We start from the raw sequence: 25,039 nt of genomic DNA on the forward strand, positions 1-25,039 counted from the left end.
TTGTATTTTAAGGCTATCCGGCAGTTCAAGACATTATCACGTAATGCCAACGCTTTGAAGAGGCTAAAAGCTGTCGCATTGCTCATCACTTCGACTGTCTTCTTAACACTGCTGCGACGTCAACTTCTAGAAACCCCCGTATCAATACTTACCTCAATAAACAATCTGCGGACATTATGAGAGCCGTTCAACGAGAAATTCAAGCCCCGTCGACAGTGCCCTTGGGGGCCCTTGCGTCGAAAGATCTCCACCAACCATATCAATCACACAGAGTGCTGCGCGCAAGAACAGCAAACGAGGGTCTTCAGACGGTCTGTTCTATGCACCGCTGCGATGCCCACAAGCCCAGCAAAAACATCCGTCAGAACCACCACCGTCCTGCTTGACGTAACATAGATCCAATTGCAAGAAAGACGCCTGATGACAGGCCACTTTGCTTTCGATGCGAACCAGTGGGACCCATTTCGCATCATTCCCGAAGCACGTGGATCACGCCATCTCGCACAAGCCCAAACGTCTTGAACTGCGACGCATCTTCCCGCCCTTATGGACAAGAGCCACCGCGGCGCGACGACTCACCTCATTACGACATGACTGCTACGACCAACGTCCAGTACAGCCACTCGCCTTCACCATGTCCTAGATTCTCCCTGTGCCCTCCGCCCCATTTTTTGGTCCTTCACCCGACGCTTACCTTCGGGGAGCTAATGAGCGGAGCTGCTGGAGGCGACGCTGCTGCTACGACTTGCCCTTCGATTTCTCTGTTAACACTTCGAACCAGCCAGAGCCGGAATGATGTAAAAGTGGACGGTTTATCTATTGAAGTTTTAGTTAAAACAGGCGCCCAAGTTTCTGTTGAGAGCTCACACATTCATTACCGCTTAAAAAAGTTCTGATTCCAACCCCTTCACGAAAAAGTTCGTTTTTCTGACGGCAGCGCTTCTTCCGTCATTCGTGTCTGCACAGCACGCGCTACTAATGGCACCCTTCAGAACTCCGTTCTCTTCTAGGTTGTGACCCACCGCACCAATGATGTTATCTTCGGTCTAGACTTTTTGTCCGCCCATTCTGTGCTCATTGACTGTTGAGCTGGTACTGGGCACCTTGACCTGCCATCTACGACTGATACGCCCAGCCCACGCCAAGGTCATGTGTGCTTTGCTCTACTTGTTCATTTTTAATCAAAGCAGTGAGCTGCGTTGACGTAACACTCTCGCCCCCTGTAGCTGATGACAACTAGGTGCTCAAGCCCAGCACACCCGTCCTTATAGCCCACGGTGTTACATTTCCGCTCACTATTATTCTGTTACGGTAGAACAGCACTTGGTTCCCGGTGCTGAACTGGGCTTTGTGTCCGTAAATGGGAATACCTTGTGGAATAGCCCTCGCCACGTTTACACCGTCTGAACACTGCACCACTTCAGCTTCCTTTTCAATGATGCTCGTCGCCCCAACTGCAAGAAAGCTTGTTCTTCAACAGTGTGTCTATCTTTCACTCTAGAAAATTGAAAGCGCCGAAACACATCAAACTCACACGCTCTGTCACAACCTTGATTTTTATTCGGCAGTATTTGACTTTTGTTACCATCCACTATGTGAAACCAGGGTTTTCAAGGACCGCACTAACACGAGCGACGCACCTCCTGTCCATTGACGGCCGTACCATCTATCTCCAGTGGAGTGTCAAATCATTCAAAAGTAAACCGACAAGATACTCATAAAAAACCTATTTGAGCTATCTTCTAGTTCATCGGATTCTCCTGATGTTTTTGTAAAAAAAAACGGCAAGAGTTGGCGATTCTTTGTCTACTATGGCTTGGCTTCTGAACCAGGCTAATAAAAACGACGTCTACCCGCTAAAGCGCATCGACGATGCCCTCGATTATCTTTATGGCAATAAGTACTTTCTTCCATCAACCTTTGATCAGGCTAGTGCCAGATTGCTGTCGACGACCTGGACCGTGAAAAGACCGCGTTTTTTACCCTTCATGGACCCTACCAGTTTGAGGTCATGCCGTTAAGGTTATGCAATGCTCCCGCCACCTTCGAGCAAATGATGTACACTTTCTTGCGTGGCTTCAAGAGATCAATTTACTTAGATTGCCTCGACGACGTCATTTTATTTTCCATGACTTTCTAACACACCTCGACTGCCTTTCCTCCATTTATTGTGTTTTTGTAACGCATGACTGCAACTGAACCAATTGTATTATCGCTTAGGACGCCAGCAGCTAATCGTTTTGGGCCATCTCCGCGACTGTTCTGGCCAACACCCTGACCATCATAAAGTTCTAGGGCATGCAGAACTTCCCCGTGCCGACGTACACTAAGAGACTCTGCAGTTTTTTCTCTGTCTGCACTTTTGACGTTTGGTAAACCGTGTTGCGAACGTCACCCACCCTCTCAAAGGCTTGTTGAAGAAGAATGTTGCATTACCCTGGGGCTGTTCACAAGCTACCGCGTTTTCTAGTCTCATCGTGTTGCTCAGAACACCACCGAATCTCGCCCGTCTTGGCGTTTACCCAAACCAAAGTGCGCCACGGAATCGGTGTTGTTTTTGTTTGGTCCAGTGTCAGCGTGGCTGCGCCCGCGTTATTGCCCATGCCAGCCGTCTGCTCTTCACGGCCGACTGCAACTATTCAATCAACGAACGGGAATATCTTGCTCTGGCTTAGGAAGTAGACAAATTTCGACAATTCTCACATGACCATTGTTTCACCGGGATGGATGGATGGATGCATGGATGGATTGATGAGCGAATGTAAGGATGGATGGATGGATCAATGAATGGACGGACGGACGGACAGACGGATGGATGGATGGATGGATGGATGGATGGATGGATGGATGGATGGATGGATGGATGGATGGATGGATGGATGGATGGATGGATGGATGGATGGATGGATGGATGGATGGATGGATGGTTCTGGTTGTGCCCTTCAAATCAAGCGGCATCTCCGCCTAGCCATACAGTTCAGCCCTATCACATTGTGTTGAAGGATTGGCTTTGATTGTTGCCACCAATCAGCCTCCTCCTGGTTATTTCTATCTGCTATACTTTCACTGTCCAGAAACACCAATGCTATAAAAAATTCCGCGCCTTTATTTTCAACTATAGGTTGCAGCCCTTTACAGAACTATATCAAATGTTCAGCCGTTTTGTCCTCATCTGCATATGCAATTTATAACGTGTCTGCGCCTTCACACTTGTCTCGGCACGTCTTGGCCCGTAACACCCCTGTTCTGGCCTCAAACAACAGAAAACTACGCCGAGATATCTTGATTCTTTCGTTTTGCAGTTTCCAGCTTGAAAGTTCAGTAAGTCTCCAGTAGTGAATTTGAGAGCATTCCAATCTTCCACATGACCCTCTCTGTTTCTTATATGCTCTTGTTGACTGCTCAAGGTCCTTGCTTGCAAAAAGAGAGAGTGAAGGCGTGTCACCTCCCCTCTAATTAGGCTTCTATTTCTTGTAGATGCAGCATAAATACCATAGGTAACAAGGGACATCCCTGTCGAAGACCACGTTGTATCCCTTAGGTTCCGATACTTGTACATGCCAATTTATAACTACCTTGTTACTTTTACAGCTATCATTTTAATATTATTTTTACCATCTTCCACGTCCAGTGTGTCCAGCATTCCCCACAAGTGATCTTGAATCAAACTGCTGTAAGCTACCTTGATATTTATAAATCCCAGCCACAGGGATCTGTGTTCTTTTTCGCTAGTTCAATACACTGCATCAGTGAGAAAAGATTGTCCTCCAACCTCCCTGATTTACGGAACCTATTTAGTATTTCACCTTGCGCTCCCTCATTATGCTCCCATCTCCGTAGTCTTTCCTTTGGCATGTGCAATAACAGTGTGTAAACTACAGCTGTCACGGTTATAAGATGGTAGTTGTTTATAACGGCTTTGTCCCCTTTGCTTTATAGAACATGCATATCCTGCTTTATCCCCTTTGCTTTATAGAACATGCATATCCTCCACAACGAAGCAAGAAAAACAGAAAGGGAAACTCCGGGCCAGCCCCAGCGCGAGCGCGCGCCACAATGTCACACTGGGCGAGGAAGTTGGCGAACGTGCGTGCAGCGATCTTTGCGATGACACAAAGAACTATTTGTTTTCCGCCGCAGGTGAGCGCGCACACCATCTGTCTCCGACGGCGCCTGAATGAAACCCGGACGTCTTCAGCTACATCTGCCACTTGCCGGTTCCACCTTGCTACTGAAGGCCGCTATGATAGTTTTTCGCCTGCGTGGTTTGTCAAAACAAATTGAAGCAAGTAGAGTATCTTAGGGCTCGCATCTGTACTTATTTATGTTAGATCACATGCTCTTTGGAAAACGAAAGGAAACGAGTGGTATATTTGGAAAAAGCAAAGAATCTTTATTTTTAGCGTGGCGCGTGCCTAAAATTAGTCATTGTGTAGCTTGAGGATAGATTTTGCACGTTCATTGATATAACAGTACCATACAGGTTTACTCCGCGGGAAAGAAAGACAGACAATTTAGAAGCACGTTTGAGCGGAAGTCAACAGCTGATCCAACAGAAGAGTGGAGACTACCGTTTTCTTCCAGCTGTGATTCAATACTGCGTAAAAAAGGGCTTTCGAATTTTCAATGGTCTGTGTGGAAAACGACAGTGGAATAGAAGCGACTACGTCTAGGAAAGTTATTTTCGCAACGGAACGGTCGGCAGGGGTGACATGAGGCAAAGTTTAAATATACAGACATCACGACCAGCCAGGGTTGTTTCAGTTCTCCGATGCGGTGTCTTACGTATTGTACAGAGGTTTTACTTACTCGTATCCTAGAATAAAGCCAAGAACTGCAGCGAGTATCCCTGAAGTTACCGCTAAAGGCAACGCCAAACGATCGAAGGTTCGAGGATACTCGTCACTGGTCAGAAGTTCTCGGCAAACATTTTACCAATCTCCAAACTTCCAGGCAAGTTACAGGGTGTAAAAAGCGTGGTTCTCAGCTTTACATGTTCGGGTGTTGTAGCTTGGCAGGAACAAATGGTTCTCATCAAGTCCAACACAAAAGGAAATTCTGAAGAGCACAGGCACATGAAAAGAAAACGTTTTTCGTGTTTATTTTTATTCTTAATTATCAAAGGTTATAGGGCGCTTTTTTTCGTAATTAGGGCATACTGCAGGCCATGTTTCCGCAAATATTGTATCTACCCTCGCATGCGAAGGTGAAAAAGTGAAAGCGAACCAGTTTGGTCCTAGACTAGTAGCATAAATGGAATGCCATCAATGCTTGTTTATGTGCTCATAGAAGCTATCTTCACTGCACTACTTATTGAAGTATCCTCATCTGGTAGAATGAATGTAGGACTTCCTGGGTGTTTAAAGTTTTCTATCATCATTTTTCTAATATATTCCATAACATCATCTCCTTCTAGTTTAACCCTTTAAATTGTGCTTATAAGACCCTGTTCCATGCTTGTCTTTTTACTCTGGTAATTGCGATGGTTCAAAAAGTTTGCTGCTGCATATTTATCCTTTTTGTTTACTGGTGCCATTCATTGGACTCTCTTCTATTCGTTTCCCTTCTGTACCTCAAAGAGTTGTCCCATTTTCTTTCGACATAATCTCTCGGTTCACCCCTTTGTTTAGCATACCTATTTTCCCTGGATGCTTCCTGAAGTTTTAGTATGGCTCGCTTAATTTCCTCATTCCACCAGCTCTCTGGTTTGCGCCTACTTTTCTCGGTTAATTTCACCCATACCTTAACAAGCTCCAACTACAAAATGGAGTTAGATTGGTGTAAGTTCGTGTTTTACTATCCTCGGTGATTATTTTCTCAATCTCTTTATTACCTGTTTCTATTCGTCTTTCTGAATAAATATTACCGTGGGGTCACTCATATAGCCTCTTTCCCACTTTTGTTTCTTCGAAAACTCAGCTTGATACGTTTGCGATCACAACCCAAGCTTCTAGACCCATATTGATCTATGTCCACCACCTTTAGGGGTTAATACATTCTGGGTGACATGATTGCGTAATATATTGCTGACTGCATTCTTCCCACCTGCCATGTTATCGGCCCTTTGAACTTTTCGGCACTGTTGGAAATGAGTAAATTCACGCATATTCATTAGCATTGCCTGTTGGGTGAGTGAATCCGTTCATATCTTCTGTGTGTACATTCATATCTGCTAAAGTTATTACCTCGCACTCTTCTCCTAGTTCATGAATGTCATTTTTGATGTACTGCACCATTCCTTGTCTTTCTTTTTGGCTTTTGCCTCTCTCAAAAAGTATACGAAACCCAGGAGAGTGATCTTCTTGCCACTTTTTCTTTTAGCAATACATTTTTCCTGCCCTTGTGCTTGACCCTTTGCCATGCTGTGCTTTTATCAATATATGTCCCAATACCACTCGTGTTTCTGCTCCCTCCTTTTTTATTATAAAAATCCCATGCATATTTTGGATTGCCAGGTGGCTTCTCCATGCTCCTTAGATGCGTTTCTTCGAAACAATGTGCCATCAGCTTCTCTTCTCTTAGCTGTTCTTCTAGCTCTCCCTTCTTCAAGCTATTCCAGCCACACTGCATGTTAATAAACCCTACGTCTGACTTTTTTCGGCCCTGAGGCCTCTGTGGTTTGGTTCCCGGGCTCTACGTGTCTTTATATTTATGCTACATTGGAATTCTGTCTATAGCGTCTGTCAAAACGTCCCCCTCGTTTTCGTCATCACAAGCTATCCTGGACACCGAAGGGTTCGCGCGCCCCCCCTAAAAGCTACGGTGGGTTCGGCAAGTCACCAGCCCACCTCATGACCTAGCCTTCTATCAAAGTGAATTCTGTGTCGTTGTAAAACATTCAACCTATTAACCACTCTGTTTCTTTGGACTACCTCAAAGCCTTAATCTCAACTCCACAGCCTAATCTCTTTGTTTGCGTTGACAACCACTCTTTGTGATTGTCGTCACGAACCTGTACCTCTAGGATCGCGCATACCACTACCTGTACCTGAGGGTGAATGGCGTGCATGTCATCGACTCCTTCCGCAATTGTGGTCGGTAGCTCTGCCCATTCTTCTTTCAAGACATCGCTTAGACAATCTCCAATGATCACGAGGTTGTGTTCATTAGCTTCAATTGTGAGTTTTGTGCCCATTTGCATCATTTTTGCTTCCAGCTTATATCCTGGGAACGTCCCTATCAAAACCGTTTTGTCGCCTCTTACCCTCCCTTTGATAGCTGAGCATCGATTGATTTAAGTACGCAGCAATTATCACTTGGTGTTTCTTTTCTGCTGGAGTGTCCCGCACCTGGTGGTTACTTGCGCTTGTACCGCAGGCTGCTTTGTCCCCTACCGCTCTCACAACGACTTCGCAAAAGCTGGTTGTTGTGACCTATGAACCGGTGGAACCTCTTTTTCTGAGCTTGTATACCCTTTTTACTCCGCCGCTCTGGGTGCCTGTGTCTTACTGTTATCGCCATCGGCTGCTCTTTTGTCGACTTTCGCCTTCGCTAGTGCTTCCTCGGCTCACGTAAGCCTTTTTTTATCGCCCTCGCTTTTTGTCGTCCTGTCGCCAACGCAGTCTCTAGCTCGGTGATTTTCGTCATTAGTTCACTCTGGGCAACCATCGTTTTTTCTACTTCTTCCTTGACCTCACATTGTCTATACATGGCGTCAGCTTCCTCTGCTTTCACATTCACGCTACTTTCTTATTTCAATCCGACCCCGCACCCTCAACGCCTTAGTCTCTTTCACCATGTCTTTTTAACGTCTTTTAACTTCAATTCAAAAGTGTCCATAGCAGCTGAACTGTCTCATTCACCGGACACGATGTACGACGAACACTGCCCTAAGTAAAATAACAGTCCTAACTTTACTGCAAAAAGTTACGGGGTTGGTGTACGTGCACTCCCACTCCGTGGTGGCAAGGGTAAAAACACACAAACAAGAAACATACCAGGTGACTGACCCCCACACAGCTGTTTAAAGTATAAATGCAATGAATGTTTACACTACTGACAAATAAATTAATAAAAACAAGCTCGAAGCTTGGAAAACACTTATCTGCGCAGTAGATCGGAAGCCATCGCAAAGCACGCCCATCCACCGCCAAGCCAACTCATCACAACTTATAACTTTGCCCTCTGGTGGCTCTCGTCGTTAAAGAATTCCACTTGGTGTCTTCGCCGCTAGGCTCTCTGGCTCCGATAATAAGACTGCTCAGTGCCCCAAAAATCTAGCCGCTTACACCATGACGCGAACTGCTCGTGCTGCCATTCAGGAAACCACCCTGAGACTTTCGAAGAGGCTCCCACTACACGTGCTCTCCCTCTAGACATTGATCAACATACGTGCTCAACAGCACTGAGATCCAATCTTGCGCTACATTCTTGAGAAGCTGAACTCTCTGACGCCCGTTCCATTCGTCTAGTCGACTGTTTATGCTTAACGACGGCACCTTGTACCCTTAAAATGTCAGCACAGTAGAACGCCAGCTGCTTCTTGTGGTGCCATCCAAATTACTATTGAGTTTTATCGGTCAAATCCATGACGCCTCCACTGCTGATCAGTCTCTCTGACATATACGACCATGTGCAGTGTCAACTTTACTGGCGCAGTCTTTGTCACTCCATCCGCCAATTTAATGGCTTATGCTACGAGTGCCAACGCCGGAAAAAATTACAGCCTATCCACGCAGTGAATGATAATGTGTAGGACAAAGTGTCTATCCGTCCATCTCTCCGTGTGTCCATCCGTCTATGCATGCGTACGCGCGTTTGATCACGTTCAAAAATGAAGATGACGCGCGAGTAACACCGACGAGATGCAAGTCTTTAAAACCAAGCGCGAGCCTCTTCAACACGCCCGCCACTCTGCTTCGTCGATGACTCACCCACTATCCCCCACTGAACGCGGCTATCCAGCAGACCAAGAGATGCACTCGTTTTTCGCGTACCCAGCAGCAGTCCGCGCAGAAACCAATCGGAGACTAGCATAGAGCCATCTCGATTATCTTCACTCAGCTGCAGTTTCTATGTACTTTTATAAGACAGCACCGTCTAATATACTGTTGGAGAGATGCTGCTTTCTTCACTTTGTCGTCTCTTCTTTTCTCAGTTACGCTTGACGAGGTTAGACTAAGAGGAGCTTAGCCCGCAAAAAAACTCTATGAATTCTGCCAGACTACTCCAGTCAGTTTATCTCCCTACTGCTTCTTTTTTGGAGTTCGTCGTGGCATCTTAGTCCTTTTCCCTGACCCTTCTTCCGCGAACAGTTGATTAGTTGTCGCTACAGCCCAGTACGTCATCATACGGGCTTTACCAGATGGCTGTGCCAGAAATGTTGCCAATTTTCGTCTGCACGATGTAATCCTTCATCAGGCTGCCCCGTGCAAGCTCCTCACCGATCGTGGATGCTATTTTAAATGCAAAGCATTTCTTAATGAAGTTCAGTGGTTTCGAGCGTATCTATTTATCAATCAATTTATCTATCTGTCTATCTATCTATCTATATATATATTGTCACGGAGTCGTGACGTGGCCGAAGACAGGAGACTTCGTGTTGGGATTTAACTGTTTATTTGGGCGAACCTGTGCCCAGTAAACTGAAAGTCCAATTACATCAGCAGTCTTGCACAGATAGCAGTCTTGGACTGATAGCGGCGAACGTAGCGTCGGCCTTCGATCAACAACTGAGAAGCGGCGAAGCGCGTCGGCATTTATACTCTTGCTGTCGAATGTTCTAGCATTATCGCTGGCGGTGGCGTAGGTTCCAGAACAATCTGTACCGTTCGCACAGTGGGCGTGATCTTATCGAAATGATCTACTACAGTCCGGAACCTTCTCCAAAACTGCAGGCGCGGTTTGCGCTGAGAATCGTGTGGTGTTTTGGGACGATAACAAAAACTTGAGAAATAGAACGTGGCATTGCCCCCCTCTGAAAAAAGGCATCGTCCCGATGCTTTAACTAAAGATGAATTGATTGATTGATTCGGAAATTTTGACCACCTGGGGTTCTTTAACGTGCACCCAAATCTGAGCACACGGGCCTACAACATTTCCGCCTCAACTAAAGATGAAGGTACAATATTTATGCAAGAAAGTACAATGAATAAATTACGATATAACAATATTACAAAAAAAACACTGTTTCAGTTTGTTAACGCGCATGAAACGGCTTGAGGCGCGCGACATGTACGACTTCAGGTCGCGATCGGCGTCGTTGAGAGTTCGTGATGCCGTCGGGGACAACCTCGTAATCAAGTGGGCCGAGACGTCGAGCGCGGGAAGAGCCGCTGGCTGACTGCGACGGGCCGCCCGGAGTCCGAGCCATGGCGTACGACACCGACTCGCTCCGACGGCTTGTTGGCAGCGGTTCACGTGGCTCGAGCGGCGGCGCTCGGTCGGCGACGCCGGGGAGCGGGAAAACCATGACTTCGCTGCAGTCGAGGTCATGGTCTTGGTCTTCCGCGCCTTGTCTTGTAGAAAGCCGTGTTCCGGTGGGAGACCTTGCTGTCGGCGGCTTGTTCGCTGTTCTTGGTTGGCGTCGGTGTCTTCTCCGCGACGTGGGCTGGGTTCACGGCTTGACGGGGGCGTCCGGTACATGGACGAAGCGGCACCTCCACCAGTTGTCACAGAGTAGTGACGTGGCCGAAGACAGAAGACTTCGTGTTAGGATTTAACTGTTTATTTGGGCGAACCTGTGCCCGGTAAACTAAAAGTCCAATTACAGCAGCAGTCTTGCACAGATAGCAGTCTCGGACTGATAGCGGCGAACGTAGCGTCGGCCTTCGATCAACAACTGACAAGCGGCGAAGCGCGTCGGCATTTATACTCTTGCTGTCGAATGTTCTAGCATTATCGCTGGGGGTGGCGTAGGTTCCAGAACAATCTGTACGGTTCGCACAGTGGGCGTGATCTTATCGAAATGATCTACTACAGTCCGGAACCTTCTCGAAAACTTCAGGTGCGGTTTGCGCTGAGAATCGTGTGGTGTTTTGGGACGATAACAAAAACTTGGGAAATGGAACGTGGCAATATATATATATATATATATGAGGGAAAGATGTGTAAACATAAGGGCTCGTTTTTCCATATTTTGACACAGTATTGATGAGATCTAACAGACAATATTGCCAAGGAATGTATACGGGGAGTTTTTAGAACCAATGTAATGTAAATAAGAAGATAGAAAAGTGGCTGAAAAAATTACTTGCCGTGAGCAGGAATCAAACCTACGACCTTCGAATAACGCGTTCGATGCTCTAGCCACTGAGCTATCATGGCGGTTATCCGTCCAGCCAGTTTATTGGTTGTATATGTCAATTTCAACGTGAAAGTGTCAGTCAGCGCCATCTGTAGCTGCAGCGGCCAGTGTAGAAGACCCTTTTATGAGCCTGTGTGGCGTCACGTAGCACGTGAACTTAATACGAGCAGGCAGCTGACCAAGAGTCCCACGTATACAACCTAACGACACTGAGTCTGCTAGTACGAGACCCTCGTTAATGAATAAGAGAAAGAAGTGTATACCCAAGGGTTTATTTTCCCGTGTTTTGACACAATAATAACTAGATCTATGAGACAATAATGCCAAGGAATGTATAGGGAAAGTTATTAGAACCAATTTATTGTAAATAAGAAGAAAGAAAAGTGGCTGAAAAATAACTTGCCATGAGCAGAATCGAACCTACGACCTTCGAATAACGCGTTCGATGCTCTAGCCACTGAGTTATGAGTTGAAGTCTCAGCTGTGACACCCAGCTCCGGCATGGAGATGGCTCGCTTTTAGGGGAGAAGCTGCTTATAGCGCCACCCGTTCGTTCCTCGTAGTAGTAGTAGTAGTCGTAGTGTGTAACCAGTCTTACGTTTTGACCTGCAAGGTGGTGCCGGTGGGAGATATCTCCTGTGCGTTGTTGAACAACAAAAAATTCGCTGCGTGCGCGTTAACTAAAAGCCGAATTATCCTGTCTCTCATTCCCCTTTAGCAGCCATTGGCATGTACATTGAGCACTATTTGACAAGAAAGGGTCGCTACGTTATACTCGCTGGGCGTACCCTCCTTGGTTTTAGAAAGGTTCAGCGAGCGCTGGGCCGCAGTGCCATGAATACAGTGAACTAGTATATACCATGAACTCGAGGTGATTAAAGGTGGGAAGTAGACACGAAGCGCAAGCCGTGAGAAATTGTGCGTGTGCCACCTCATGTTTAGTCCTGGGAATGTCCGCTGGAGGGCGGTGCTTCTATATGAGGAATATCGGTGGGGGGGGGGTTTCAACGAGACAGAATTCACTTCGATGGGCGGCTAGGTCGTGAGGTGGGTTGGCGACTTGCAGGACGCGCAGTAGCTTTTTTTGGGGGCAAGCGAGCCCTTCGGGGTGCAGGATAGCTAGTAACGAGGAAAACAACCAGGGAGACTCTTCGACAGGTGGTATGGACAGATACGATTCCAAAGTGGCACCAATATCTAAGATACGTAGAGTCCGGGGCATAAATAGACGTAGCCACGAGCGCCGAGCCAATTCAGACATAGGATATATTAACATGCAGGGTGGTAGGAACAGGCTGAAGTGGGAAGAGATAGAAGAACAGCTAAGGGAAGAGAGGCCGATGGTATACGGTTTTGTAGAAACACATCTCAGGGACATGGAACAACCTCCGAACAATCCGGACTACGCGTGGGAGTATTGTAATAGAACAGAAGGCAGCAGAAAGGGGGGTGGTATTGGGGCATTCATTCATAAAAGTACAGACTGGCAAAGGGTCAAGCAGGAGTGCAAGGAACATTTATGGCTAAAAGGGAAAGTGGCAGATCAAATGACACTCCTTGGTTTCGTGTACTTGTGGACGGGAGCAAAGGCCAGAGAGGAAAACCAGGCAATGGTAGAGTGTATATCAAAGGACATTCAGGAGTTAGGAAGAGAGTGCGAGATAATTATACTAGGAGACATGAATGCGCACATAGAAGATATAGATGGGTATACCGACCCGACAGGCAAAATGATCATGGATATGTGTGAAAGGCTTGATTTGATCATTTGCAACAGTACCGAGAAGTGTGAAGGGCAAATAACATGGGAGGTAGGAAGGCTTCAGTCGACGATAGATTATGCACTGATGTCACATAGGATGTATGATAAGCTCAGGGAAATGCACATAGATGAAGGTGGCTCCAGAAGTCTGGGTAGCGATCACAAACGTATCAAGCTAAGTTTTGGAAGAGCAGTGAAAGTGGGAAGGAGACAAGATGAGCAACTACAGGGAAATTTTTATCCAGAAAGGCAAATTGAAATAGCCACTAAACAAATTGAGAAAGTAATCACGGAGGATAATAAGACAGTGTGGACATACACGAATCTAATTAGACTCTTTGAGATAGAGCTTGCTAAGACGCGTGACAAGTCGCCCCGGAAAAGAAGACACAAACCCAAAAGTTGGTGGGATGAGGAAGTTAAGAGAGCCATAGCAAAACGTCAGGAAGCCTCTGGGGAACACAGACATGCTAAGCAGCGGGGTGAACCGACAGATGATGTGGAAAGAAAATGGGCAACCTTTCTAAGCTGTAGAAGGGATGCATCCCTTCTGATCAATGAAAAGATTAGAAGGAAGGGAGCTCAGTGGCTGGCAGAAGTACATAAAAAAGATAGAAAGGCAGCTGCGAAATTTTGGAACCATCTAAACTCCCTAAGAGATGAGACGAGCCTAGAGCAGAACTTTATAACTACAGCCCAAGGTGCTAGGCTAGAAGGGGACGAAGCTATTGAATATATAAGAACAAGGGTGACAGAAAATTTTCAACAAAGAAGTACTTTATGCACCAAAATAGACAAAGACGAATCAAGTGGTGCAATGGCTACATTTTCACAACAAGAGTGGGAAAGGGCTGAGAAAAGGGTTCCTAGTAGTACATCAACAGGCCCAGATGGCATTCCAATTAGGCTGATAAAAACATTAGGTCCGAAGTCTAAGCAGGCTTTGAGAGAGGCAGTGAGTACAATAATAATCGATGGTGAAGTTCCCGATGGATGGAAACTTAGCAGGATGAGCATGATCTATAAAGGAAAGGGGGACAAAGCTGACATAAACAACTACCGTCCTATAACAGTGACATCAGTGGTCTACAGGCTGGCGATGCAGATTATAAAGGAAAGACTGCAGGCGTGGATAGAGGATGAGGGGGTGCTGGGGGAACTGCAGAATGGGTTTCGGAAACACAGGAGGTTGGAAGACAATCTGTTCTCACTGACGCAGTGCATCGAAATAGCAGAAAAAGAACACAGGCCCCTGTGGCTAGCATTTTTGGATATCAAGGGAGCGTACGATAGCGTGGTTCAAGAGGAATTGTGGGGAATACTGGACACACTAGGCGTGGAACATGTAGTCACTAATCTTTTAAGGGGTGTCTATAAAGGTAACAAGGTAGTTATAAAGTGGGAAAAACAGGTATCCAAGCCTGCAGAGGTAAAACGGGGGCTTAGGCAGGGGTGCCCCCTGTCACCCTTATTATTCATGATGTACCTACAAGGATTAGAGGCAAAATTAGAGGGAAGTGGACTTGGCTTCAACCTCTCTTTAGTCAAACAAGGAAAACTTATTGATCAGGCACTACCGGCATTAATGTACGCAGATGATATAGTGCTAATGGCCAACAACAAGGAAGATTTGCAGAGATTGATGGACATCTGCGGTAATGAGGGAGATAGGTTAGATTTTAGATTCAGTAGGGAAAAATCAGCAGTCATGATTTTCAATGACAACGAAGGTAGTGAGCTTAGAATACAGGAGGTCACGCTAGAGATGACAGATAAATACAAATATCTGGGCGTATGGATAAGCAATGGGACCGAGTATCTGAGGGAACACGAAATATACGTGACGACTAAAGGTAACAGGAATGCAGCAGTCATGAAAAATAGGGCACTGTGGAATTACACTAGGTATGATGTTGTGAGATGAATATGGAAAGGGGTCATGGTTCCTGGGCTGACGTTCAGCAATGCGGTCTTGTGCATGAGATCAGAAGTTCAAGCAAGATTAGAAATTAAGCAACGTGGAATAGGTAGGCTTGCTTTAGGAGCTCACGGGAATACACCAAATCAGGGAGTACAAGGTGATATGGGATGGACATCATTTGAGGGCAGGGAGGCTAGCAGCAAGATAAAATTTGAGAAGCGATTGAGAGAAATGGGGGAAGAGCGTTGGGCTAGGAAGGTTTTCAGCTACTTGTACATGAAGAATGTCGATACAAAATGGAGGAAGCGAACCAGGAAGTTGACTGGTAAATACTTAGAAAACAGCAGGTGGCCAAACCAAAAAGAACTATCGGTTAAGAAAAAAGTGAAGGAAACGGAGACTGACATGTGGAGAATGGGCATGATTAAGAAGTCCGCACTAGAGATCTATCGAACTTTTAAGCAGGAAATTGCCAAGGAAAGGATCTATGATAATACTCGGGGTAGTTCTCTACTGTTTGAGGCCAGGACGGGAGTACTGCGAACCAAGACATATCGGGCCAAATACGAAGGGGTTGACACAATATGCAGTGCGTGTGGAGAGGAAGAAGAAACTGCCGAACACTTGATAATGTTCTGTAAAGGGCTTCACCCTATAGTTCAGGATGATGGCGCAGAGTTTTTCAAAGCACTGGGATTTAGGGACAGCGAGGGCAAAATAGACTTTAAGCTGGTAGACTTAACTAGAAGGAGGTTATCTGATTGGTGGCTAAAGTCAAGGCACGAGTGAAAATTAAACCCTTCACTGCGAAGTACGAATGCTCAACTTCATTATTTAAAGGAAAAAAAGATAAATGTAATGGTTAGTTCACTAAGTATTACGGCTAGGTGGCGTTAGCCGCCGCCCGATCTAAAGGGTACAGCCGCATCCATCCATCCATCCAATATATGATGAAATGATGCGAGATTGTGGTACTTGGAGCGTTGAATAGATGGAAGAACGGACACACAGACAGATGCATGAACAGACGCTGGCGCGGCTGCATGGACAAACGCAGGGACGGACACACAGATGGACGGGTGGACGCACGAAGAGACGCACGCACGGATGGGCAGATAGATGCACGGACGGTCACACAGACGAACGCATGGACGGACGGAAGCAAAAACAAATGGACGGACAGATGCTTCGCCCCCATCTCCATCATTCACTCCGTGGATATGCTGCCATTTTTTAGCAGAAAGTGTGCCGGAGTTAAAGTCTTCATTTCAGGAGGGTCATCCTCCAGGTAACACAGATTCTGCTTATAATGACAGCTTCAACATCGCATATTGTTGTCGTGTGGCCCTCTAATCAAGTCTGCTTTAAAGCGTCTTTCTTAGTTAGAGTAAGGCGCTCCTACCAACCCCACGAAGCAGCTCATATTCCATAATAAATTTTCGCTGTATGCGTGTTGTGGTGGCGGGCTCTCGCAACGCAGGGATAAAGGCTTCGTAGCTCCGTGTACAAGAACGAATTGATAGGGTGTTGTAGGAGGACACAACGGATGGAACACCTCGCCATGCAACAAACCAGCGAAAAGCGAGAATCGTGGTCGCTGTTCCCATGTCTGAGGTAAGTTTGAGGCGAATCACTCGTGTCATGGCACATGAAAATATCAGCATGTATGACATGCAGGATTCAGGTAAAAACGCATATATTTACATTTGGTGCTTTGAAACCAGAAAATACGACGTCTCTTACTGTAACTGAGACCGAGCTGACGAGTCATAGATTTAGGAAGCAGCGTCCGTCGCCGGGAGGTTGAAGAGGCGGGAGCCCATCACGATTATTTTTGCTGTTGTCTGATTTTGCGCTTCAAGACGGCAACCCGAGGTTTGCAAGGCTAGTATGCCCATGAGGAGAGGAGATTCGCGTCTTGTCAGCCTAGCCCTCGCAGATGCTAAGGGTATGTCTGCCCGTCCACTTAAGTTTAGTTTAGGCGACAGCTACGAAGTTTGCAAGGCCAAGACAATGAAATTTCTCGACGATGACCCCCTTTCTTCCGGCCTTACCCTCGATGCCGACTATTTGCTACTTGACCCGTCGTGTTGGCATGACGATTTTCAATTCAGGGGTTCCGAAGTTGAAAGGCTAAAAGCTTTCAGTGAGATTAGCTGTGAAGGCCGTATCCTTGGGTTTGATTGCGTCGCGTCAACATTGCTGACTTTGATGAATAAGACAGATCCCAGGCAGCACAGAAGGTGGGCCCAATATTGGGGATACATCGGCATTGCCTGGCCCATGAACGGCCCAGTTTTCACAACGTACCGCCAAGACTGGCTGTGCCAGCCAAATAGAACGGCGACGTTGGACCAGCGTTGACAACGTACCCCCAATATTGGTTTTGCCAGCCGAATAGAACGGCTACGTTGGACCAGCATTAACAACATTCCGCCAATGATGGCTGTGCGAGTCTATTAGATTGGTTATATTGGCCCAGCTTTCAGAACTTTCCGCCCATATAGGCTGTGCTGGCCTATTAGAACGGACACATCGGGCCAGGTTGTACAAGTAGCAGCCAATATGGGCGGAGCCATCCAATAAGACCGGCATTATTGGCCCGCCGTTTAACCGTTATTGCCGGCGTCAGCTGAAAAGTCAACATCACGATGTCATAATATTAGAATATGAGCCCATTTCTGCGTCTGCTGCTTTTTGGCGCTGTTCTGGCCCCAATTCACGCGCCAATTTTTCAAGTTGGAGAGAGAGTAATATATGTGCCGGGCACAATATTAGAACTATCTTTTCGTCATTAAATCATGCCCCGCCGCGGCCGTCTAGTGGTTAAGGTACTCGGCTGCTGACCCGCAGGTCGCGGGTTTGAATCCCGGCTGAGGCAGCTGCATTTCCGATGGAGGCGGAAATGTTGTAGGCCCGTGTGCTCAGATTTGGGTGCACGTTAAAGAACCCCAGGTGGTCGAAATTTCCGGAGCCCTCCACTACGGCGTCTCTCATAATCATATGGTGGTTTTGGGACGTTAAACCCCACATATCAATCAATCAATCATTAAACCATGCACAGCTCGTTGAAATGCATAATCGTTGGTTGAAGTTGTGCAAGGTAGACTTTTTAAGTGAGAAAAAATTACCGATCAAGTTTCTCTGTCAGACGTGACGTCCGATGCGGTGCTATCCGTACGTATGACGAAGCTGCTGCGGATACCGCTGTCTTACGCGTGCATGTAGACGTCGAATATCTGACGCAAATCTTATCGTATCATGTGTCGGGCTAGCTATCTAACGACCTATTCGAATCTGTCTTGCGTTCACAGCACAGTACGTGTTAACGGCACTTGCTACTGCTTGACGTGTGGGAAGAGCGGGGGTCGTCAGTTGCGTTACAGTGACTGAATCATACAACATATGCAGTTGCCGTGATCTAACACACAGACGCGCGTGCGCACGCACGCACGCGCTATATTCATGCAACGACCACACGAATTCCTAACAACATCGCACCGAACGGTTGGTAAGGTGTTGCGGAGTGAGTGGGCGTCGTAGGGCACCCTGTTGGTGCCCAGCTCTTTGCGAACGCGAATTTCAGCGTGGAACGCTTCTTTTTTATGTACTTTTTTACGTGTGCCCAAAACGGTAGGCTGCGCGATACGAGCAGTACGACACACACAAAAAAAGAAGAAACGTGAATGCATAGGGCAAATCGTTAATAACAAAAAAAACACGCACGCTCACGCCACTGCAGTGGCGTGAGCGTGCGTGTTTAGCGTGCGTGTGAGCGTGCGTGTCATAAAACATGACAGCCAAGAATGATGAAGTATTTATTTACATAAAAATTACTATGAGTTGCTGCAACTCACGCAAAAGAACATAATTTTCTTCCTTGGATATTGATCGAGTGCCTTGGAGTTATGCTATGTGAATTTAACACATCAACAGTGCATTATGATTTCCACCATAAGGGGCCACAATCTTGGCAAGTGATAGAAGTACTCTTCCCACCTGATGTGCACCTAACGTAAAGAGGCCTTGTTTTTCAAGTTAGCAATATATCTATGTATATATATATATATATATATATATATATATATATATATATGGAGCACATCACCACTAGAAAAATATACCAGATGTAACCACAAAAAGGCGCACCTGCAGTTTTAAAGTTTAAAAGAAGCAATGACAGGCCAACCACCCAAAATAGAACGCCCGAGAAAGGAGCGTCAATCAGTATTACAGCAGCTAAAAGCCTGCTAACAGCTGAAGGTAGTCATGCTGCTCTTCCATTCAAGTATAGTGTACACCGAGAAAAGATACTGAAGATACACCATCAGCAAATGACAAAACCAAAACAGACAGAGCTTTCTCTTATAATACAAAAAGTCTTTAGCTGAGGAGGCAAATAAGTCATTGGCACACAATAAGTGCACAAAAAAAGCTGTCGCACGAGGCTGTCAGCGCTTAGACAACACAGGTAAAAATACAGTAGACTGAAGAAGGGAAAACCCATAGCAAAAGTTACCATACTCCTGAGTTCTTGCTTTGCGTGCAAATGAAGCTAGCGTAAAGTTGAACACTAGATTAAAGCACCACAATCGACATCTGGAGGTCAATGCTTTACGAATAATACAAGGTACTGAAGAAGCATGAAAGAGCATTTCTGTGAAGGCAAATATAAAAAAAAGACTGAAAGCTCTGTGACCCTGAACAAGACAACACCACAGCCAACCGAAGAGCCGTTCGGACACACCAGCAGTTCTGGCCAACACTAAAAAGTTACAAAAACATACCTTTAATGCTTTTTTTGCAATAGAACTTCAAAATAAATGTGCATACACCAATGCCAGAAGTATTGATGGAAGCTATTACTCATATTCAGCTCTTCATTGAAACACTGACAGAAGATACTTGTACCTGGATGCTTAATTACTTTGGTACAACTCAAGAGCGCCGACACCAAGTGGCAAAAAAATTATGATGGAAGACTACAATGTGATCAAATGCACACGTCAACCACCAACCAAGGTCCTATGCTAGAGTGAATATCGCAAAAAATCTTAAACGCCTAATGTCACTGGCTCATACTCAGCGTTCTCAATCAAAATCTTGACCTCCAACACAGCATATTATTTCAACAACCTGCCACTTCTCACCATGTCATGAAACAAGCTCGAATATACACAAAACCTCCTCACTGTTAGGTAGTTAGATAGCTCCACTTGTGCTTCACTCTCGGAACACATAGACCAGGGCCGTAACTAGACGGGTAGTGAGGAGGTTCTGAGCCCCTGAAGTATTTTCATGCTCTGACTTTCGTCAACAATAGCTTAATCTAGGCAAATTGGTTCATCGTTGTTGTGATCTAGTAACAGTGAGAGAAGTTCAGGAAGAGACAAAAAGGACAGGAAAGAGCGCTGACTGCCAACTAAATTTTATTGAAGGTACTACGCCCACTTTTATACAGGGTACAAGAACAGTGCTCATGCACAACGACACATCTGAGACCATGATAATATAATCTTAACTGAGAAAAGAATACTCTCTCTCCAAATGAATGAGTGAAGGTATACTGATGCACTGATCCATGGCCTTCCTGACAAGAAAATGCTTTCACCGTCTCTCTTTCATTTCTTGTTCTTGCTTTTTTCAAAAACAGTGTTCTATAAAACATAGAACTGCACTTACAATCTTTACAGTGTATGGCCATGCGACTACCGTAGCCATTATTAACATTTTAAGCATGCTGTCTTGATCGAACATTGGGGCATTGCCCAGTTTGTCTTATGTTTACGTTTCCACATGTCAATAGTATCTCACACACAACATTATATTGGCATTCAGTATACCCATTCTCGTGACGAATGGTGAAATAATGGCTATTCCTGTTGCTCTTTAGTACACACACTTTTGAAAACTTGCAAGGGATGGCAAATAACAAGATAAAATCATATCGGCTCGCTATTTTCTTTATATTGTGAAACACCTTATGTACGTACGGTATAGCACGCAAAGATCTTTGGTCATTCTGTTTTTATTTTGGTCCTGTTTTGTTTAACTTGACTTTCTGCAGGAGGGTTTAACACACGGGTGTGATGGTGCTGTTGGGATATCCAGCATCCTTTAGTCTTTTATTCTGGTTATAAGGTTTACCTCATCCTTGTGCTCACATGACTTCTTAAGGGTGGCCTCAATGCACGTGGTGGCAAGTCCTCTGTGTAAATTGTGTAAATGTGTAATTATGTGTTATGATGTACTAAAAAAGATGTCCCAAGAATCAGAATAAGTGACAGTAGTCAAAGTTTTTGTCACTGCCTTTATACATATACCAGTTTATTTGTTGCCTCCTGCAGTATTTTAGGGCCTCTTATATATATAGGATGTTTTCTCACTTTTATTACATTTTTGTGTTGATGATGCCATATGCTCAGGAGGTAGATTGTCGTTATGTTCTTTCTGATAACTTCTAGCTTCTGAGCAAAGGTAATGTTTCAGAAAAATGAAAAAAGGCTAGCATATTATTAAGACATGGGAAGAAAGCAGAGTTTATCAAAAAATGAATGAATTAGTAGGGAATGAGAAAAAAAGATGGATGACAGGTCAGTAATGTGAATTAATTTATATTAGGACACATGAAATGTAGCAGAGGGTGGCAGTTGATTAGTTCCAATGAGATCGAGAAATTATCAGCTATAATATGAAATTGGCTCATACAGGACAGTGAACATTGATTGGGCTTCCACCCTGCAGTGGACATATTATAGGCTTAACGCTAACAATGAGCAAAGCCTGTGAAATTAATGCTCCATGAAATGAGCAGTACTGCACAGATTGCTGTGCTAGACTTCCCATTGTGGATGTTTTTACCAGCTTATCCTGCTCGCTGTTCAGGCACAAAGCTTCACCAGAAAAACAATGTTATACTTGGTAAAGATAATGCCAGTGAATTCAGTGTTTTATCTACACCTTTCCTTGCTTAAGTCCTCGTCCAAACTATACGATTTTTCTTGGAAACGTTCTGCTTACAGCACACCAACCGATCAAGAGAAACAACTTTAATGGTGTCCTGCAGGACGCGCCCTACTATGCAATCACCATTTCACTTCACGTTACAACATACTGGTGGTAAAAATATTCTCTGGCAGGGTACAGAAGTGCATGCACTGAGCTAGCTTGTGCAGCGCGGTCTATTCCAGAAAGCTGAACCTATGTTTGGTACAGAATTTTGTAACCACACGATGCTTGTACAGATTAAATGTGGCCACACCTAGCAACTTCTGAGCTTTTTTATGAAATGATCTCGCAGTATCTGAAAACATTTGTTTTTTTGTTTACTTCATAGTTTCCAGTGAAATATTTTTCTTGTTCCTCTCATTGAATAATGGCATTTGATATGACTAAGGTGTTCCTAATGCCTCACTATGAGATCAGAAAAACGATTCTTCTTGAAATTGCTTCACAAGCAATTCCTAAGATATTGAATGACACTGCTTGCATATGTACAAACATTTGCTAGTTTTATTGAGGGTTGATGATAAAGGGAATCAGTTGGTGCATCCAAGCCGGACAGAGATCGACTGGCCCTGAGAAGGGCCGTTTAGTTATATATCTTGCAGCTTGTTCCAGGTAGACAGGGCTTCATTCTGTAGAAATGGTAACTCATCACACTGGTTCCCCAGCATGAAGAACATAACTTGATGCTAACACTGACTCAGATGTTCTGAAATGTCATAGAGGGTACATGAAGGCTGGGTACATGAAGGTTGCAGTTTTACTAACTGTACAGTCAGCATGCTTGTGTGATATGTGCATAGCTGCATCAAATCCACGTGTGAGAATTGCGTGAACAGCTGAAAATCTCGATGGCAGCATAGCTTAAGAAGTCTGTCATCCCTTTTTTGCCAGTTTCCAATATCATCCTTCCCTTTTCATGCATCTTCTTTCAATATATCTGGGGTTTTAATTCCCAAAACCACGATATAATAATGAGAGCAAATTTTGAACATCTGGTGTTCTTTACCATCTTCACTTGTTTGCAGCGCAACACCAGAAACACAGGACAGGGAAGGAGCAAAAGAAAAAGAAAAGATGGCGCCGACTCTGAAAAAGACCGCACTGACATCATGACACGCACATGTCGTGATGTAAGCTGCCCAAAGAGTGGCCTCCCGTGAAAATAGTGAAGAATTGGGAATAGGATCTACCAGTAAGGGCTTTGTGTGCAATTCACAAACAGTGAAAAAGATCCACCAGGGGTGAACCACAGGTACATGGTCCACTCTGGTTGAGAGAGAGCAGAGTAAAACAGATGTGCCAGACAGGAGATTATAAATGGTTTTGTCTGGAGCTGGTGCCAGACCAAGCTCTGATTAAGCGTAAGGGAGTATTGAGCACCAGGCCAATCTGATCCCATTCCTGTGATGGGGTGCAATGTGATGACAGGTGCGAATTCCATTTGCTTTTTTTTTCGATGGGTTTAGGGAAATAATTTTTCAGGGATCAGATGGAAATACCTCCGACATACATACTAACATGCTTATTCTTGGGCGTAGTCATGCCTAGCCACCAGATGGGGAGAAAAAGGAATGTTTCCCAAAATGTGCGATAAAGTGTTTGGTGCTACGCCTTGACGGAAGTATTGATAGGAGCTTCGGAAATCGGTACGCCATTTCTGTAATCGTAAAACATGCAACTGCATGTGCCACTGCTAGGGATAGCGTGACACTCCCAGCCATTTCGGGGTAAGTTGTTTTAATCTACATGAAGATGTTAATGAGCCCGTTCTCGATCACAGCAGTACCTGTGGCCATTCCTTCAACTAGGCCTACTGCAACGCCAACTAAACGTCTGCATGAATTTAGCGCTTGTACCGTACATGATAATCAGCACGTGCCTTGGGTTCACTTCAATGGTGTTGTGAATTCATCTTGCGTGACAATGGTTTAAGTTGCACGCGTGCCTCAACTATTACTGCAATAGGAGACCATGATTTATCGTCACGCATGGTGTTGCTTAGCTCGGTCCTCTGTGTTCGAAGCAGGTTCCGCCTTGTGAGTGCATGAGAGAGGCACAAGAGTTGATTTCTGCTCTGTGTTTCTATAATTCCCTAGCCTGTATTATACAGGAAGCGGATAGTGCTGGTGTGCGTCAGCTGCCTTGGTGCGCTCTCAACCGCCTGCCTGGTAAGACTGATAGCTCATTCTCTCAGCGCCTTGTCGTACTCCCTCCTCACACTGCGACATGTCCTCCACTTGGAGGACATGATGACGGAACAAGATGATACGAAGCCCGAAACCACAATATTTGCAAGCCACAACCCGAGCAAACAATTCAACGGTGAGGCCAGAAAATCTACCTGACTAGGCCTGGAGCAACAAGCCAGAGGCCAGAGAGCATATTCTTGGCTAGATAGATGGATGGATGTGGCTGTACTCTTTAGATCGGGCGGCTAACACCACCTAGCCATAATGCTTAGTGAACTAACCACTAGATTTTTCCCCTTTAAATGGTAAAGTTGGACGGGTACGTTGAAGTGAAGGGTTTAATTTTCAGTCGTGCTTTGACTTTAGCCACCAATCAGATAACCTCCTTCTAGTTAAGTCTACCCACTTAAAGTGTATTTTGCCCTCCCTGTCCCTAAACACCAGTGCTTTGAAAAACTCTGCGCCATCATCTTGAACTATAAGGTGAAGCCCTTTACAGAGCACTGTCAAGTGTTCGGCAGTTTCTCCTTCCTCTTCACACGCACTGCATACTGTGACTACCCCTTCGTATTTGGCCCGATATGTCTTGGTTCGCGATCCTCCCGTCCTGGCCTCAAACAGTAGAGAACTACCCTGAGTACTGTCATAGATCCTTTCTTTGGCAATTTTCTGCTTAAAAGTTCGATAGATCTCTAGTGCGGACTTCTTAATCATGCCAATTCTCCACATGTCAGTCTCCGTTTCCTGCAGTTCCTTTTTAACCGATAGTTCTTTCTGGTTTGGCCACCTGCTGCTTTCTAAGTATTTACCAGTCAAATTCCTGGTTCGCTTCCTCCATTTTTTATCGACATTCTTCATGTACAAGTAGCTGAAAACCTTCATAGCCCAACGCTCCTCCCACATTTCTCTCAATC

This window comes from Rhipicephalus microplus, chromosome 2 (assembly GCF_043290135.1).
Source record: "Rhipicephalus microplus isolate Deutch F79 chromosome 2, USDA_Rmic, whole genome shotgun sequence".
NCBI classification, from domain to species: Eukaryota; Metazoa; Arthropoda; class Arachnida; order Ixodida; family Ixodidae; genus Rhipicephalus; species Rhipicephalus microplus.